General features: G+C 35.2%; 1 non-coding gene across 1 annotated transcript; it reads right to left on the reverse strand.

Annotated features, from left to right (window-relative positions):
- Positions 1-9,453: 9,453 nt before the first annotated feature.
- LOC121208352 (small nucleolar RNA R71) lies at positions 9,454-9,559 on the reverse strand. Its single transcript, XR_005903336.1, has one exon. It is a non-coding gene; the product is annotated as a small nucleolar RNA R71 (small nucleolar RNA).
- Positions 9,560-17,630: the final 8,071 nt, after the last annotated feature.

Genomic DNA, 17,630 nt, shown 5'->3' on the forward strand with positions numbered 1-17,630 from the left:
AGCATTCTTGTTAGGCGGGAACTACTTCATAAGGAATTTTTCTGCTAGCTCTTGCCATGTGGAAATTGAATTTGATGGCAATGAGTTCAACTAGGCTTCAGCTCTATCCCTTAGCGAATACGGGAATAGTTTCAATCGTAATGCATCTTCGGGTACTCTGGCTAACTTGAAAGAATTGCTCACCTCCATAAACAGTCTTAAGTGTAGGTGAGGATCTTCGGTAGGCATTCCACTGAATTGGCCCACTTTCTGAAGCATCTGGAACATGACTAGCTTCAGCTCGAACTGTTGTGCCTCAATTTTGGGTGTCCTAATACCCGAATTAAGATCATTAAGCACTGGCACTGTATACTGTCTTAAAGCTCTATCCCTATCATCAGCAATAACGATAGGATTTTGAACAGGGTTTGCTCTATTTCCTTGATTCAGATTTTCGAAGTTAATCTCTTTAGTCCTTCTCTGACTTGCTTGTCTTCTTTACTGTCGAAAAGTTCGTTCAATCTTAGGTCTACAGGGAGTAAATCAATAATTTGGTCAATACTCATAAACACCTGAAATAATCACAGAAAAATTAACTGAGTTAAAAATTTAACAGAAAAATAAACCAAAATGCAAAACTAAGAAATTCACAAAAAATGACTTTTTAAAACGTTCCTCGGTAATGGCACCAAAAACTTGGAACGACGGATATGTGCAAGTGTACACACTTGCAAGTAATAAAGTGACAAGTAAATGTTGAGTTATCGTACCCACAGGGACTGTGAAAACAATTATTTATGAATGCTATTTAAAACACTTTGGTGAAAAAATTATTTTGTTTGAAGAGGGTGATTAAAAACTAAGATTTTAAACTAAATAAAAAAATCTCAAATGCACGATTTCAAAATTTGAGTTTAATCAAGATGACATAATTGTGTTAGATAAATTACATTTCATAACTTAGAATAATTAAACTCATGTTTATATTGTTACAAATAAATTCACGGCAACTCGATAATTTGCTAACTTATGAACATACTCACCTACCAAAATCCATTCATCTATTGACTATATCCTTATGTCAATTCAACTGATTAAACAAATCTTTAATAGGCAAATATGTTATTGCACATACATACTTATTAAATCAAAATAATCTCTTGTACATATCCCTATGTCAATTCAAACGATTAATTAAATCTAATAGGCACATAAAAGACTACGTTAGGTAACAAAGTATCTCTACCTTGAAACAGTTTAATCACAATAATCTTGAAAGTTATGCAAGGCAATTGTATTGTCAGATACCGTTGCTAATTTAACCCTTAGCTATCTTAGATGGTTAAACATACACTTATTAAGTACTATGTCCAATAATTACAATTTAAATGTATTTAAATAATTAATTCATTAGCTACCCCACAATTATAATGCAAGAATAATTAGTCATGATTTTACTTAACCAAGCATCTTACCGAGGCCTATAACAGCAGAAACACAATTTTAACAATTTTAGCAAATGAAATGCAATCAACCTAACATGAATTAAATTCAAGCTAAATTGATTAAATTAACTATTCCAACAATATTAATATTCATAAATGTGTTAATCATAACAACAACAAAAATTAAAGAGATAGGAAGCAAGAATCAAATCCGGTGTTTTTTCGTGGCTTGAATCGTTTGCTCCGCTCTTCCTTCTCCATTGTCCTCATCAACCAAGGCTACTATGAACACTTAATTACTGCTCCAAATGGATGATGAATGCCCCTTTCCAAGAGGAGAAATCGGCAAGAGAGCAAGAGAATTTTGAATGGAAAAGAAGAGAGAAAGATGTGAATGCTTGAGGTGTGCTTCAAATGATCAGATTAAAGGGGTTTTTATAGCTAAAGAGGGCTGCTAAAAATAGAAGCCAAAGAGCCCTCCATTGGTCGGCCACACATGTGGCAAGTTTGATGATTTCAAACTTGCTAAATTAAGCTTGGGGCAAATCTAGAAAGCCACCATTTGTGGAGGGGTTTGAATGCAATTTGAACAAGTCTTTAAGGGCCTCTTTGCAAGCTAAATATTCTGCCAATAAGCTGATTTGGGTCAGCACATGGGCGGTTTTGGGCTGTCCATTACTTGGTTGGTTCGGTTCACTCGGTTCTGCTCAACTAGACCACTTTTCATAATTTATTAATAATAATTTATTAACCCAAATTAAATTGGATATAAATTAAAATTAATTATATTATGAATTAATACACATAATTTTGGACCGTCTTAGGCTAAAAATTAATTCACCTTGATACTTCAAATTGCTTTTCGGTTTTGTGCTTCTAGCAATGTTTGCTGAGCCATTTTTTGCCCTTTGTGCAAAGTTTTCGAAAATAACCAAAATTCATCAAAATTAATTATAATTCAACATGTTCATATTTTAAGTACACTTTAATTATTTTATAAAAATTAATTATTTTCTGACAGGAATTTTATAGAAACTACATGCATTTAGGTTAAAAAGGTCATGAAAAAGTGTGTAAATTTTTGTGTTTCCAATAGTGCTATCATCTTTTTCCATTTTCTTGTGTTTGCTGAAAATCACCATTTTTGAGCTTGAGAAAATTCAGCCAAGTTTCCTTTGGTGCATGGTGAGGTTTTTGAACCCCGTTTTTAATGATTTTTATGTTTTTGAACTTGTTTTAACTTAATCTACTTAGCTCAATGGTTGAATTGTAAAGTTATAAAAATTTTAGGGTTTTGTCATGTATGATTTCATAATTTTTTTTAATTTTTTGATAGATTATTAAGTTTAACTGTTAGATAAAAAATTTTTGTTAAGTATTTTTTTATGAATTTAAAGTTTAAAGACTTAATGATGAAAATAGTAAAATTCATGGTTAATGTTGTGAATTAGAGACAATTAGGGGCTGTTTGGAACCTTAATAATATTTGGGTACTATGATATTTTATTTTATTGGTTAAATTATAAGATTTAGATTTAGGGGCTAAACGATAAAAAGTTAAAATATTAGGGATAATTTTTTAATTTCACGTTAATATGGATTATAGGTTTGAATTGGATAATTGTAGTCAATTGAAATATTTAATTGAGTTAAATTATTATTTAGATCAAGAAAAGAATCAACCGAATATGAATCAAGGAAAACTAAAAGTATCGGATTAGTTATTGACTTTTGTTAATACAACCGTTGTGGTTGAGATACGTTTGTATGAGTTTTATATTTATTAAATTTTATTTTGTTTGATTATTTGTTAATATTATATTATTTACAATTGATTCGATAATAATTCGATAATTGAATACTTGACGATAAAAGTTCCGCTTGAACCTAGAGAATGCTTAGGATACAAATCACATGTCAATGGCGATTATATATTCGGGTGTTGGTCCTAGATGTCCTACTGATGGCTAAGGTCCTGCATTTGTTGTGGATTCTCCATAGCTCGTGTGAGCAACATTGTGTAGCTAACATCTCGACCCATAACTCGTGTGAGCAGGCCCATTTCATAGCTCGTGTAAGCATTTTTGAAAAGGTTATGGTTATATGAAAAGGCGTTCCCGAGTATCTGATGTTATTCTATATGATGGAATAGGTAAGTAAAGTAATGGAAAGGTTTAGATATGTACTTACGGATATCGATGATTTTATGAAATGGTAAAATGAGCTATGAAAATGAATGAATAAGGGCATTAATCATGTATGTGAAGTAATGTGAATAAATGTAACTCATTTCATGTTGTATCCTATGTTTCATAGATAATGAATTGTTAAGTTACTTACTAATGATGTGAATTGTGGCATTTAAAAAAGTCAAGTACTATATGATTTAATGAGCATGATTGAATCATTAATTATTAAGGAACGATAAGTTTAAGTTTCTCTTATACGAACTTACTAAGCATTAAATGCTTAAATAGTTGTTTTCCTCTGTTTTAAAGATCATCGAAAAGCTCAATCGGTTGGAATCTTGTAGGAGCCTATCACACTATTCACTGACCATTTTGGTAGTTTTTAAACATTTTGGTTACGGTTATAGTAATAGGTGTATTTGTATATGCTTGGATACTTATTACAAATGTTATTTATTAAGCTTGGTATAAGTTTACTTGGGTATGTTCCTTTAATCTTGGTGTGAATATGTTTATATAAAGTTGTTTTGGTCTTTTGATATAAACCTTATTTAAGTGTTTGAAGTGGTAGGAATGAATATAAATGAATAAGAAGAAATGATAAGTTTGGTATGAGTTTTATTTATGAACTATAACACCCCTAGCCCGTCTCCATTGCCGGATTAGAGTTACAGAGCATTACCGATCAATCAAAAAACATTTATTGTCATAACATTTATTAATTTAATCTCATTCAAAATATATCAAATATAAGCATTTGATCCCTAAATCGAACCTTCTAGGAAAAAAATAGCCTATAAGCAATTCGGGACTAATTTGTAACAAATAAAAAAAATTAGGAAAATGTGAAAAATTCCAAAAATAGGGGACACGCGGCTGTGTAGAATGCCCAAGGCCATGTAACTTTCGAAATAGGGAAGACGATTGTGTCCCTGCTTGTGTAACTTACTGAGTTGGGCCACACGGCCAGGTGACATAGGCGTGTCCCAGTCCGTGTGCACCTAAATGAACCTTAAACATCAAGTTTACCATTTCAAGATTTCTTGGACACTAAGTAACCTATTTACCAGCCATTAAACCTATTCAAAATGAAATTAAACAAGCTCAAATCATGTTATTTCAATCATCTTAATTGCCTAACCAATGTACCCTCATTGGTACCACAAGTATACAGACTTATTCAACAATATAAATCATCAACCAAAACTTACCAATTCACAATACTTAACTTCTAACCAATGTGCCTATCATAAGCACCTCAAATCACAACAATTCGAATAGACCTTTTAGTCATACAAATGCTACAAGTTTATAACCAAAAACATCTTCCAACATTCATAATCCATAACAAGTTATTATCTAAACATTTTCCAAGTAAATATCAAGGTTGTGTAGTGATGCTCAATTTACCAAATTGCACTTGGGCTCACTCTTTACATATATACATACCAAAAAAAAACAAAACAAGCCTATTACATGCCATATAATCCAAAACAAACATTCAAAAGCTAATAAAATCAAGTGGATAGTGTGACTTGAGTGTTGATCTGATCATCCAACCTTCAAGAGTATCTACAAGAAATAAAAATTTACACGAGTAAGCTTATTAAAGCTTAGTAAGTTCGATGAAGAAAACAATAAGTCTTACCAAATAAACTTAACAATTGAATCAAATATAATTCAACAAGTGTTTCCTACCATCCACAATGTCAAACTAGTGAATTGTATAATTGAATTCAATGCTCAAATGGTACTTTCTGGGAAAACATATATATCCACAATGGAGTCAATTCAAGATGTCAAATACAAGTCATGCCATTGAAAATTAGTAAATAAGTTATAATACAAAAATTTATGACCTGATGAACGACTTAAAAATATGAGTACACAAGTAATCCAACCGACCTGAGAACATGCCAAATGCTCATAAGAGCTAATCCACCTAATAACATGCCAAATACTTAAATTCGCCAGATAACACGCCAAATTAGGATAGTATAACATGATGGTTCACAACAAATGCTGAGCCTCGGTATACTCAAGAATATATATATCACACTATATCAATCTCCACTCCAACCCCCCTCCGTAACACGCCATTATTCAGTGCGTTCATCTGGCCCAAGTACTAAAATTCAAAAACATTTTTCCAGCAACTTTATCTCAACAATTAAACAATTACTATAAACTATTTCATATCATATCATCATAAAATTCATATAAATATTTAATTATAAACTGAACGAACTTACAGGACTGATTTGCAGTAATGGTCCAGAATAACCCAATCAATAATCGACATTGTGTCAGTTCTTTATTTTCATTTTCAATGACATACATCATTATAATTCAAACATGATACAATTAAGGCATATAATAATTTTAAAAATTTACTAAATTAAAATTGTACGAACTTACCAAACTAAATTGTAGCAACGATAAAGTACATGTGCTATTTGATAATTTTCTCTCTTCCTTGGTTTTCGACTCGTTTAGGATCTAAAATAATAATTCCATTCAATGCACTAATTTTAACAAAAATATTAATTCATTTTATGTAATTAAGTCTTTTTTGAAATTTTTACAAAATTGCCCCCACATTTTACTTTTATACAATTTAGTCCCTAAGCCCAAAACATGCAATTTAATCATTTTTCTTAAATTATATCCCATATTTGTTGTTATTTCACATTACGTCCTTGTACTTTTACTAATTTCACATTTTAGTCTTTAAACATTAAAATTACCAAAAAATACTTTACAAAATAGTTCTATCTAGCAACCAAGCTTAATATTCTACAATAAAATTTCAAGAAGATTCAAAATTCATCAATGGAACAATCCATAACATTTGATAATTTTACAAATTAATCCCCAAGTTAGCTAGATTAAGCTAATACAAGCTCAAAAACATAAAAATTACTAAAAACAGGCGAGGTTTACCTCCTAAATTGAAGAACCATAGTTGGCCGAAAGCTTGCTCCTCCATGGCTATGGAGTTTCGATTTCAATAAAGAAAATGAAGAAGATAACTTTTTTTTCTAATTGTTTCATTATAATTTTTACTTATTTACTAATTCACACTTTTAACCTTTACTATATAACTTATAAAAATAATTAAAGCTTAACATATTTGTCCATAATATATAAATATGGTATAATTATCATCCAAGGAAGGTTTAATTGCATAATTGGTCCTTCAATTATATTAAATTTCAACTAAACAAACTTAACTTTCAATTTAGCCCTAAACTAATTAGGACTAAATGAGAAAATAGCCCAAAAGTTATTGGATTCAATCATGACACCACCGCTTGGACTTTTTGACCATGATTTAATTACCATTTTATTCCTTTTATGATTTTATATCTATAGTGATTAACTTTTATCTCATTTACAATTTAATCCTTTTACCTTAATTAAGCAATCAATCATCAAAATTACCAAACCAAAATTCAATTCACCTATAATACAACTCTGTAAATATTTAAGAAAAATATTTACGATCTTAGATTACGGAAACGAGGTCCTAATACCTTATTTTGAGTAACCATTTGACTTTTTAACCGAAACACTTATACTAACTTTTAATCCAATTAGTTCAATTCATCCAAACAAAATTCAATATATAATTATTATTGACTCGTATAATTAAATACTAATTATGCGAACTAACTCATCGGATTTATGGTTTTAAAACCACTATTCCTGACACAACTGAAAAATGGGCTATTACATGAACTTATAAATTTGAATGCAAATTAGTTGATGTGTCATGTGAATTGCGGTTGATAAATCATAATATATACATATTTTTACCCCATGTTTGACATATTTTTGGATGAATTATCATAAGATTTAGTGAATTTGATGCTACTAATCCCTTAAAATTATGTTTTATAGTTAGCTGAGCATAAGAAGGTGAAAAGATCAAGAAACTAGCCAAAAACAAACAAAATGGTCTTATCTCAGTATTTGACATGGCCTAGGCATTTTCACACGGGTAAACTACACGCCTGTGTGAGACACATGGGAAGGCCACACACCCGTGTGGCATGGTCGTGTCAACTAAAAACCAACTCAGAATTACACACGCCTTGAGCACCTTCGCACGGGCATGGCACACGGCCGTGTCCCTGTCGAGCCCAAGTCTAATTCTACTCAGGAAAGGCTAATTTTTAGGGTTTTGAAGAACTCCAAAGTCTATATAAACACCCTAAAAGAGGATAAAAGGGGGACACGGAGTAGAAGGTAGAGAGGACTCGAAGACAGCCATCGAAATCAGCTCAGAAGCAGGATCTACTTCAAGATTGAAAATCTCCATTCAATTTCCTTAGAAGTTCTTTGGGTTTCTTTATGTTTTTTTTGTTTTCCCAAATATTGAGATGTTTTCCCGCATCGTTATGAACTAAACTCCCAAAATACTTGAGAGAGATGAAACCTAAGACAGATCTTATTACTATTTGAATTTTATGAATACTTATTCTTATTCTTAATTATGTGTTCGTAATTCTTGCTTTAATGTTTCAGGATATTAATTATTATTCAGTAGAGCAAAATTCCCTGGTTAAGAGTAGATCTTCCATAATTAAGCGGAGTTGCATGCAATCCTAAACATATGACGACATAAATCTACCGAATTAGAGTCAAATCTAATAAGGGAATCCATAGATTGAATTAATGCATCAATAGGGGTTTTAATTAGAAAGAGATTTCAATTAATCAACCTAGAGTCAGTTGTTTTTAGTCTCGAAAGAGATATTAACATAAATCAGGGATTTCTACGGATTAAGTCAAGTGAATAAATCGTCTAATTCTGAGGTAATAAGTGAAGTCTAGGTGGATTTTTCCTTGGGTATTATCTTCTCCATCGGTTTTCCAACAAGTATTTTACAACTTTATCTCTGTCATATTCTTAGTCAATTAGATAATTAGTCTCAGTTTAAAACATCTCTTAATTCTTAGGGTAGATAATAAAAAGATAGTAATTACTAGTACTTTTTGTCCTTGTGGATACGATATTTCCAGTCTCACCATAACTGTACTGCTATTTGATAGGTACGCTTGCATTAGTCGAATTTTTAGTTACTTTAGTGATCATCAAGTTTTTAGAGCCTTTGCCGGGGACTAAGATATTAGGAACCCTTGATTTTTATTACTTTAGCAATTTTTACTTTTATTACAATTTACTTTTCGTTTTTAGTTTAATATTTATTTTCTAGTCTTTCTTTTATTTACTTCGAGCAGGTGTTTTTAGATTATGACTAGAAGAAACCCGTTAGGACCTCTACCTTTTTTATAGTGAAATTGAAAGCACAGCTCGTAGAAATCATAGAGAAATAAGGCAAATTTTACGATATATAGAGGAAGACCACGAGGACGTCACCACTAATACCAAGGAGATGGCTGAAAATAAAAATAATCCGCTGCCTCCTGTGGTTGTCGCAAATCCAGTAAATCAAAATCCTGCTCCTCGTACTATGTATGACTATGCTAAGCCCAATTTAGCAAGAACTGAATCAAGTATAGTTATACCTACTGTTGCTACAAATAATTTTGAACTGAAACCTAACACTATTCAAATGATATAATAGTTTGTTCAATTTGATGGTTTGCAGGACGAGGATCCAAACACTCATTTAGTGAATTTTTTGGAATTCTGTGACACCTTTAAGATCAATGGCGTTTCTGACGATGCCATTCGTATTCGGTTGTTTCCTTTTTCATTAAGGAATAAGGCTAAATAATGGTTGAACTCATTACCACGAGGGTCAATCACTACTTGGGAACAAATGGCCAAAAAATTTCTACTCAAGTATTTTTCATCGGCTAAAACGGCTAAATTGAGGAATGATATCTCTTCTTTTGTGCAGATGGATTTGGAAAATTATATGATGCATGGGAGAGATACAAGGATTTGTTGAGAAGGTGCCCTCACCATGGGTTACCTTTATGGTTACAGGTTCAAACTTTCCACAATGGTTTGAACCCTTCAACTAGACAGATGATCGATACAGCGGCCGGTGGAACCATCAATAATAAGACACCTGAAGAAGCTTATGAGTTCATAGAAGAGACGTCACTAAATAATTATTAGTGGCAAGTCATGGGGACAAAGCCGACAAAAGCAGCCGGCGTTTTTAACGTCGATTTAGTCACTATGCTTTCAAATCAGGTAGATTTCTTGAATAAAAAGATTGATGATTTATTTGGTTCTACGTAGGTACATCCAGTAATGCAGTGCGATGCAAGTGGAGGTGGAATGAGCAATTCAGAATACCTACCCTACGGCCCCAACATGGAGAATGAGCAAATGAATTATATAGGTAATAATCCTCGACCTCAAAATAATCCTTACAGTAACACTTACAATGTAGGTTGGAAGAACCACCCAAATTTTTCATGGGGAGGCCAAGGGAATCAAAGACCACCACCCCCTCCAGGCTTCCAACAACAACAACCTTACCAAAAAGAGAAAAAGCTTAACTTTGAGCAGATGATGACAAAGTTTATTTTAGTAGCGGAAACCCATTTTTAGAATACTGAAACTGCACTTAAAAATCAGCAAGCATCAATTCAAGGGCTCGAGAATCAAATAGGATAACTGGCTAAGATGATTTTAGAGAGACCACCAGGGAGTCTATCTAGTAACACCGAACCCAATCCAAAGGAGCATGTGAAAGCAGTTACAATAAGGATTGAGAAAGTGTTAGCTGAATCTGAAAAGAAGCTGCCATAAGAAGCTAACAGAAAAGAAGATGAGAGGTAAAATTCGAAAACAATAAAAAACTGGTGCCGAGGGAATATAAACCACCAATCCCGTATTCAGTAAAGTTGAAGAAAGACCGCATGGATGCACAATTCGATAAATTTTTTGAACTTTTTAAACAGCTGCATATTAACTTATCTTTTGTTGAAGCTATCTCGCAGATGCCTACATATGCAAAATTTTTAAAGGAGCTTTTAACAAATAAACAGAAGTTTGAAGAGTTGTCTACAGTAGAACTCAACAAGGAGTGTTTGGCCATACTCCAAAATAAACTGCCAACCAAACTGAAAGATCTAGGAAGTTTTACTATTCCCTGCTTAATTGGCAGTTTAAATGTTGAAAAGGCATTAGCTAATTTAGGCGCTAGCATTAATTTGATGCCTTACAAAATGTTCAAGCAACTTGGCCTTGGGTAACCAAAACCTACTAGGATGAGTATTCAACTAGCTGACAGATCTGTTAAATATCCTAAGGGTATTATCGAGGATGTACTCGTAAAAGTAGATAAATTCATATTCCCTGTTGATTTTGTTGTGCTTGACATAGATGATGCCTTTAATTTTAGGTCGTCCATTTTTAGCCACTACTAGGGCTATTATTGACGTGGGTGATAGTAAACTTGTGCTTAGGGTAGGTGACGAAGAGATTATTTTTAAAATTTATGATGCCATGAGATTTTCTAGAGAACAAGATGACTCCTGTTATTTTATTGATTCTATTGATCATGCTACTCAAGATTATTTGTAGGAAATCATACATAAGGACACGTTGGAACTGTGTCTTGCCCAAGGAGAGAAGGTAAATGAAGACAAATGCTGAACTAAATTCTAATGAGCTTTCACTAAGACAGAAGAGTTATGAGGGTATTGAGGTAAATAATGAATTAAAATTAAAACCCTCCGTTGAAGAACCTCCTAAATTGGAATTGAAGCAACTACCAAATCACCTAAAATATGCGTTTCTCAGAAATAATTCCACATTACCAGTAATCATTGCTTCAGATTTACAGCCAATCGAAAAGGACGAATTACTTCAAGTATTGAAAGAGCATAAAATAGCTATAGCTTGGAAGATTTCTGAAATAAGAGGGATCAGTCCTTCTTTCTGCACACATAAAATCTTAACGGAAGATGAATATAAACCTTGCGTGCAAGCTCAAAGATGACTGAATCCTAACATGAAAGAAGTCGTAAAAGCTGCGGTAATTAAACTTCTACATGCTGGAATTATTTATTCTATTTCTGACAGTTCTTGGGTGAGTCCTGTGCAGGTTGTCCCTAAGAAAGGAGGCATGATTGTTGTGGATAATGAGAAGAACGAATTGATCCCAATACGAACAGTCACGGGGTTGAGAGTTTGCATTGACTATAGGAAATTGAACGATGCCACAAGAAAGGATCACTTCCCCTTACCATTCATTGATCAGATGTTGGAAAGATTATTTTGGCATATGTAATATTTCTTCCTAGATGGACTCTTGGGTTACTTTCAGATCCCAGTAGCTCCTGAAGACCAAGAGAAAATGACATTTACATGTCCATACGGTACGTTTGCTTATCGACGAATGCCTTTTGGATTATGTAATGCCCTTGCTACTTTTCAGCGATGCATGTTGGCCATTTTGGATGAACCCGTAGAATACATTATGGAGGTATTTATGGATGACTTCTCGGTATTCGGTAACTCTTTCCATCTTTGCCTTAAAAATTTAAAACGGGTCCTAATGAGATGTGAGGAAATGAACATTGTGCTGAATTGGGAAAAATGTCACTTCATGGTTTGTGAATAGATTGTGTTAGGTCACAAAATTTCTAGCAAAGGGATCGAGGTTGACAAAGCAAAAGTTGAAACTATAGAGAAATTACCTCCCCCTAATTCAGTTAAGGCTATTCGAAGCTTTTTAGGTCATGCTAGATTTTATAGAAGATTTATTAAAGATTTTTCTAAAATAGTTAAGCTTTTAACGAATTTACTAGAAAAAGATGTGTCTTTCAATTTCAGGCAGGAATGTTTAGAAGTATTTAATACTCTTAAGGATAAATGAATTAATGCTCCAATTGTAATAGCACCTGATTGGAATTTACCCTTTGAACTAATGTGTGATGCGAGTGATTTTGCAGTAGGTGTAGTTCTTGGACAGCGAAAAGACAAGCATTTTCAACCGATCTATTATGCTAGCAAGACATTGACAGTCGCACAAGAAAATTATACGACGATTGAGAAAGAATTGCTGGTTGTGGTTTTTGTATTCGATAAATTTAGACCATATTTAATATTATCTAAAGTTGTTGTTTACACTAACCATTCAGTATTTCGATACCTCCTTACTAAAATAGATGCAGAACCTCGACTAATAAGATGAATTCTATTGTTACAGGAATTCGATTTAGAAATTCAAGATAAGAAGGGAGCAAAAAATCTTGCAGTAGATAATCTATCTAGATTAGAAAACCCACATCTCAAGGAGCTTGATGAACAGGAGATAAATGGCTCATTCCCTGAAGAACAACTCTTTGCTATATCTAACTCTGAGGAACCTTGGTTTGCAGACATTGCGAATTATTTAGCTGCTAACGTTGCACCAAAAGGGTTGACACATCAGCAAAAGAAACATTTCTTCACTGATGTGAAAAACTAATTTTGGGAAGATCCTTCTCTTTTTCGTATATGTGCAGATCAAGTAATTAGAAGATGCGTCACGAAGTCAAAAGCAATTAAGATCTTGGAACATTACCACTCAGGACCGGCTGGAGTACATTACATTGGGACTAGGACCGCATATAAAATGTTCGAATCCAGTTTTTAGTGGCCCACACTATTCAAAGACACCAAGAGGTATGTTACTTCTTGTGATAAATGCCAACGAACAGGTAATATCTCTAAACATGACGAAATGCCTCAAACGTACGTACTTTCATGCGAAATATTTGATGTATGGGGTATTGATTTCATGGGTCCATTCCATAGCTCATTCGAGAATAAATACATCTTAGTAGCTGTTGATTATATGTCCAAATGGGTGGAAGCCCAAGCTTTACCTACTAATGATGCTAGAATGGTGGTGAGGTTCCTTAAAAAACTCTTCTCTCGATTTGGAACACCTAGAGCAATTATCAGTGATAGGGGCACTCATTTCTGTAATGCTCAATTTGATAAAACCCTTAAGAAATATAGAGTTTACCACAAAATAGCTACCTCCTATCATTCTCAAACTAGTGGACAAGTCAAAGTCGCAAATCGAGAGCTTAAACGTATCCTGGAAAAAACTGTAGAGTCAAATAGGAAAGATTGGGCAGTGAAAGTAGATGATGCTTTATGGGCCTATAGAACTGCTTATAAGACCCCTATAGGAACATCTCCTTACAAACTTGTTTATGGGAAAAGTTGTCATTTACCATTTGAACTAGAACATAAAGAATTTTGGCCTATAAAATTCCTAAACTTTGATCCAAAACTCGCAGGTGAGAAGAGATTGATGCAGCTAAATGAGTTAGATGAATGGCAAACTAATGCATATAAGAACTCACGATTATACTTGGAAGCCACGAAGCGCCGCCATGATGCTTGTTTAAGGCAACACAAGCAATTTGAAGTTGGAGATCTTGTCCTGCTATACAATTTAAGGGTCAAATTGTTTCCTGGGAAGCTAAAATCAAGATGGTCAGGTCCATTCGTAGTCCAAACCGTTTTCCATATGGTACAATAGAGGTAAGTCATCCAACCCACGTCACTTTTAAAGTAAACGAGCATCGTCTTAAACTTTATAACGATGAGGATTTTCAAGATAAGGGAGAGGAGCTACGGCTCCGTGAACCTGCCTAAATAAGCCCACAAGGTAAAAGTCGAGCTTAGACTCTAAATAAGCACTCCTCGGAGGCAACCCGAGCACTAACCCCACTAAATAACTTTAATTTTTTTCATTTGTCATAATTTAACTACAGGTATTTTGGACGAACACGGCTGGACACACGGGGGTGTCCTAGGCCGTGTGCTCACCATGGATTGGAGACATGGGCGTGTCCATGGTCGTGTTAAAACAGGACAAACATCTTCCCCAAGACAGGATGACACACAGGCTGCGGTAAATAGCCACGGCCATGTGATACAGCCATGTAGTAAAGGACACGGGCGTGTCCTAGACCGTGTTGAAATTGCACTTTAATTCCCCAAAAATTAGCAAAGGCACGGCATGCGCTAAATCACCATGACCGTGCGAGGTGGCCGTGTAAGTGACACTGTCATGAACATGGGTGTGCCTGAGGTCGTGTGGGAACTTGCACAAACACTGAAACTTCCAACAAGGTAGAATGCAACATGGGCTGATGCCACAATCGTGCCCAAAAACCGTGGGCAATCCTGATTACAAGACACGGGCGTGTTGGACCTAACACGGACGTGGGAGAACCAAATGAATCAGCACATGGCCGTACGATTTGACAGTGTGGGACACACGACCTGGACACACGGGCGTGTCCACAGGCCGTGTGCGACACCGACTTAAATCATCAGACCATAAGCACAAATCAAGACACGGGCGTGTTGGACCTAACACGGGCAAGGGAGAAGCAAACAAAAGAGCACACAGTGGTACGACGCGGCCCTGTGCTCCACACGACCTTGGGATATGGGCGTGTCTAAAAGGCCATGTGCAATACTGACTTAAACTTTCATGAAAAACATGGACTAGGAGCACACCACACGGGCGTGGGACACGGTCGTGTGGTCCAAAACAGGGCTTGCATAATCGTGGCCCCCTTTTATTTTCCCCCAACTGTAATTCCCCCTATTCCTATTAAAACCCACTATTCACCCATTCATCTCATTTCCCTATTCCTCACTAATTCTCCACTTTCTTCAACCAGCCCCTTCCTCCTTCTCTATTTTTCTTTCCTTTTTCTTTTCCCTTTCTCTTCTTTCCTCCTTCTACCTCTCTGTTCCTTTCCTTCTTTCTTCTTCCCCTTTCTCCTTCCCCACCGACTACCAAGCACCGTCGTACACTTCCGTGTCCCACCGCTGTCCACTTCTTCCGGTTTCCCTTTATTTTTTACTCCTAACAATTATTATTTTGATTATTATAGCAAGTATTTCATATAGTTAGGTCTTATACTTATTACTTCATTATTCTTTTGTCTTACCATTGTTCATTTTCATCTGTATGATTATACACTGCTTGATGATTTTTTAGCATGATTTCTTCACATATAATTTGCTCATGTTATTATTCTTACTTTTTATCTCTAATATGATTGGGTTCTGCCCGTTTCTTAGTCACTATTGCTAAAATATTTTCTTTAGTATAGGTTACTTTGTCTTTAAGTTTTGATTCATATTTAGTTTAAGATTTTTCTTCTTTAATTATTAAGTTATCTACTTTTTGTTTAGAATCACTTTATAAAGTTGCATATTTCAATTTAGAATATTATGTTTTAGGAGTCATTTCTTAAGTAGGATTATTTGCCTTTATTCGATAATATTTATTTTTTTGATACACTATTTTATTATCTTAGGAACATTATGACAAATACAAGGGGTAAGAAAACTGTCGTTCCCGCTTCTAAAAAATGGAAAGGAGCGACATCCTCAACTGTGACCACTGAGATACGTCTCCCTTTCCTCCAATTTCCACTAGGACCTCAGGAGGAGTTGTTTCAAATTTTACGTGCCCGACCCCTTGGCGTGGGTCGATGCATCGACTGGACTACATTAGAACAAGTCCACCTGGCTGATTCAGTTCGGGCCCTTCTCGTTACCGCTCCTTGGGACCGGTTCTTCAACATTTTTGAGCCAACATATCTGGAGTTCACTTTGGAACTTTGTTTGACCTTTCAGATGCAGACGGTTATGGCAAAGTACGACGACCCAGGCACAATCCAATTCTGTCTTGGCAGTCTAGTGCGGCAATTGAGTGTCCCAGAATTTGGAGTTGCTTTGGGACTTTATACAGACAAATTTATGGAGGCTGATAACTTTCCCCATCTCCACCGTCACATTTATTAGGCACCTTCCTCATGTTGGGCAGCCCTCATTCCTACTACGGGCATCTATGACCCCAACTGCTCCAAGGCATCGGCTTTATCTCCAGCATTATGATATCTCCACGCCCTTTTAGCCCACACCTTAACAGGGTGACGAGAAAGCACTGGCATCGTTAACACTCATGACGCATACTTCTTGTGAAGCATGAGGCAAGGGCATGTTTTTTATCTCACATTCTTCATCGCCTTCATCTTGTGCCATCAGACTGAACGCCACCAAAAGAGAGTCATCAGCATCGGCCCTTACATGACACTTCTAGCTCGACACTTTGGGCTACTGAACACATTGGTGCAATCTTTATCACTCACACTCATCGTTCAGATGTCCCCATAAGGCATCTCAAGTATGCTCCACATAAGGATGATAGAGCATCGTCATGGGTTCGATCCTCCTCAATACCGACTAGCTTGAGCCACTGATGAAGATGACCCTGAGGATATTACTGACGATATCCCTTCATTTCATGAGGACCCACATTCTCCACCACCGCCGAGTCACAGACCAGTTCATGAGGCTGCTTCATTAATAGAAATTTCTGACCACTTGAATTGATTTGAGCAATATTGCACTTGGCGATTCGACAACATAGAGGCGACTCTGCAGTAGATTTTCAAGCATTTCCACATTTTGCCTCTAGCACCACCACCTTATGATCCAGCTGCCGATGAGGACTTTTGAATCCATCTATTTTCACTTTATTTTGCTTTTCCTTTTTTTATCTTTTTATTTTTATTTCTATTTCCATTTTCATGTTTTAAAAAAAGACTTTGATTAGTATATTTTAAATCCTTTAATTTTATGGATGTTTCTTTATGAGTAACCATAACAACACCATCAATATAACTCCCTAAAATATTATTGGTGATATCGCAGTTTCAAAAGGTTCAGTCGATTAGTGCTACTCAGGAATAAACAAACAATCCTATGGGGATAGATAATCCACGATTGCCATGTCCTACTCAACCACGACCATAGCCACTACGACCGACCACCACGATAACCTCTTCACTTGGCGCAATGATTGTGGAACCCACCCTCTACCACCACCTTCAATATGCCTGGTTCCACATGCATTTCATTCACGATGTATACAAATCCACTCCCATTATTCCAAGGACTACATCCAAATTCAGGGCAGTTTCACTTCTTCCCCTCTGTTATGATATTATGCTTATATTGTTATTATCTATCTTTGTACATTGAGGACAATGT

The sequence above is a fragment of the Gossypium hirsutum genome, chromosome A01, assembly GCF_007990345.1.
Source record: "Gossypium hirsutum isolate 1008001.06 chromosome A01, Gossypium_hirsutum_v2.1, whole genome shotgun sequence".
In the NCBI taxonomy this organism is placed as follows: Eukaryota; Viridiplantae; Streptophyta; class Magnoliopsida; order Malvales; family Malvaceae; genus Gossypium; species Gossypium hirsutum.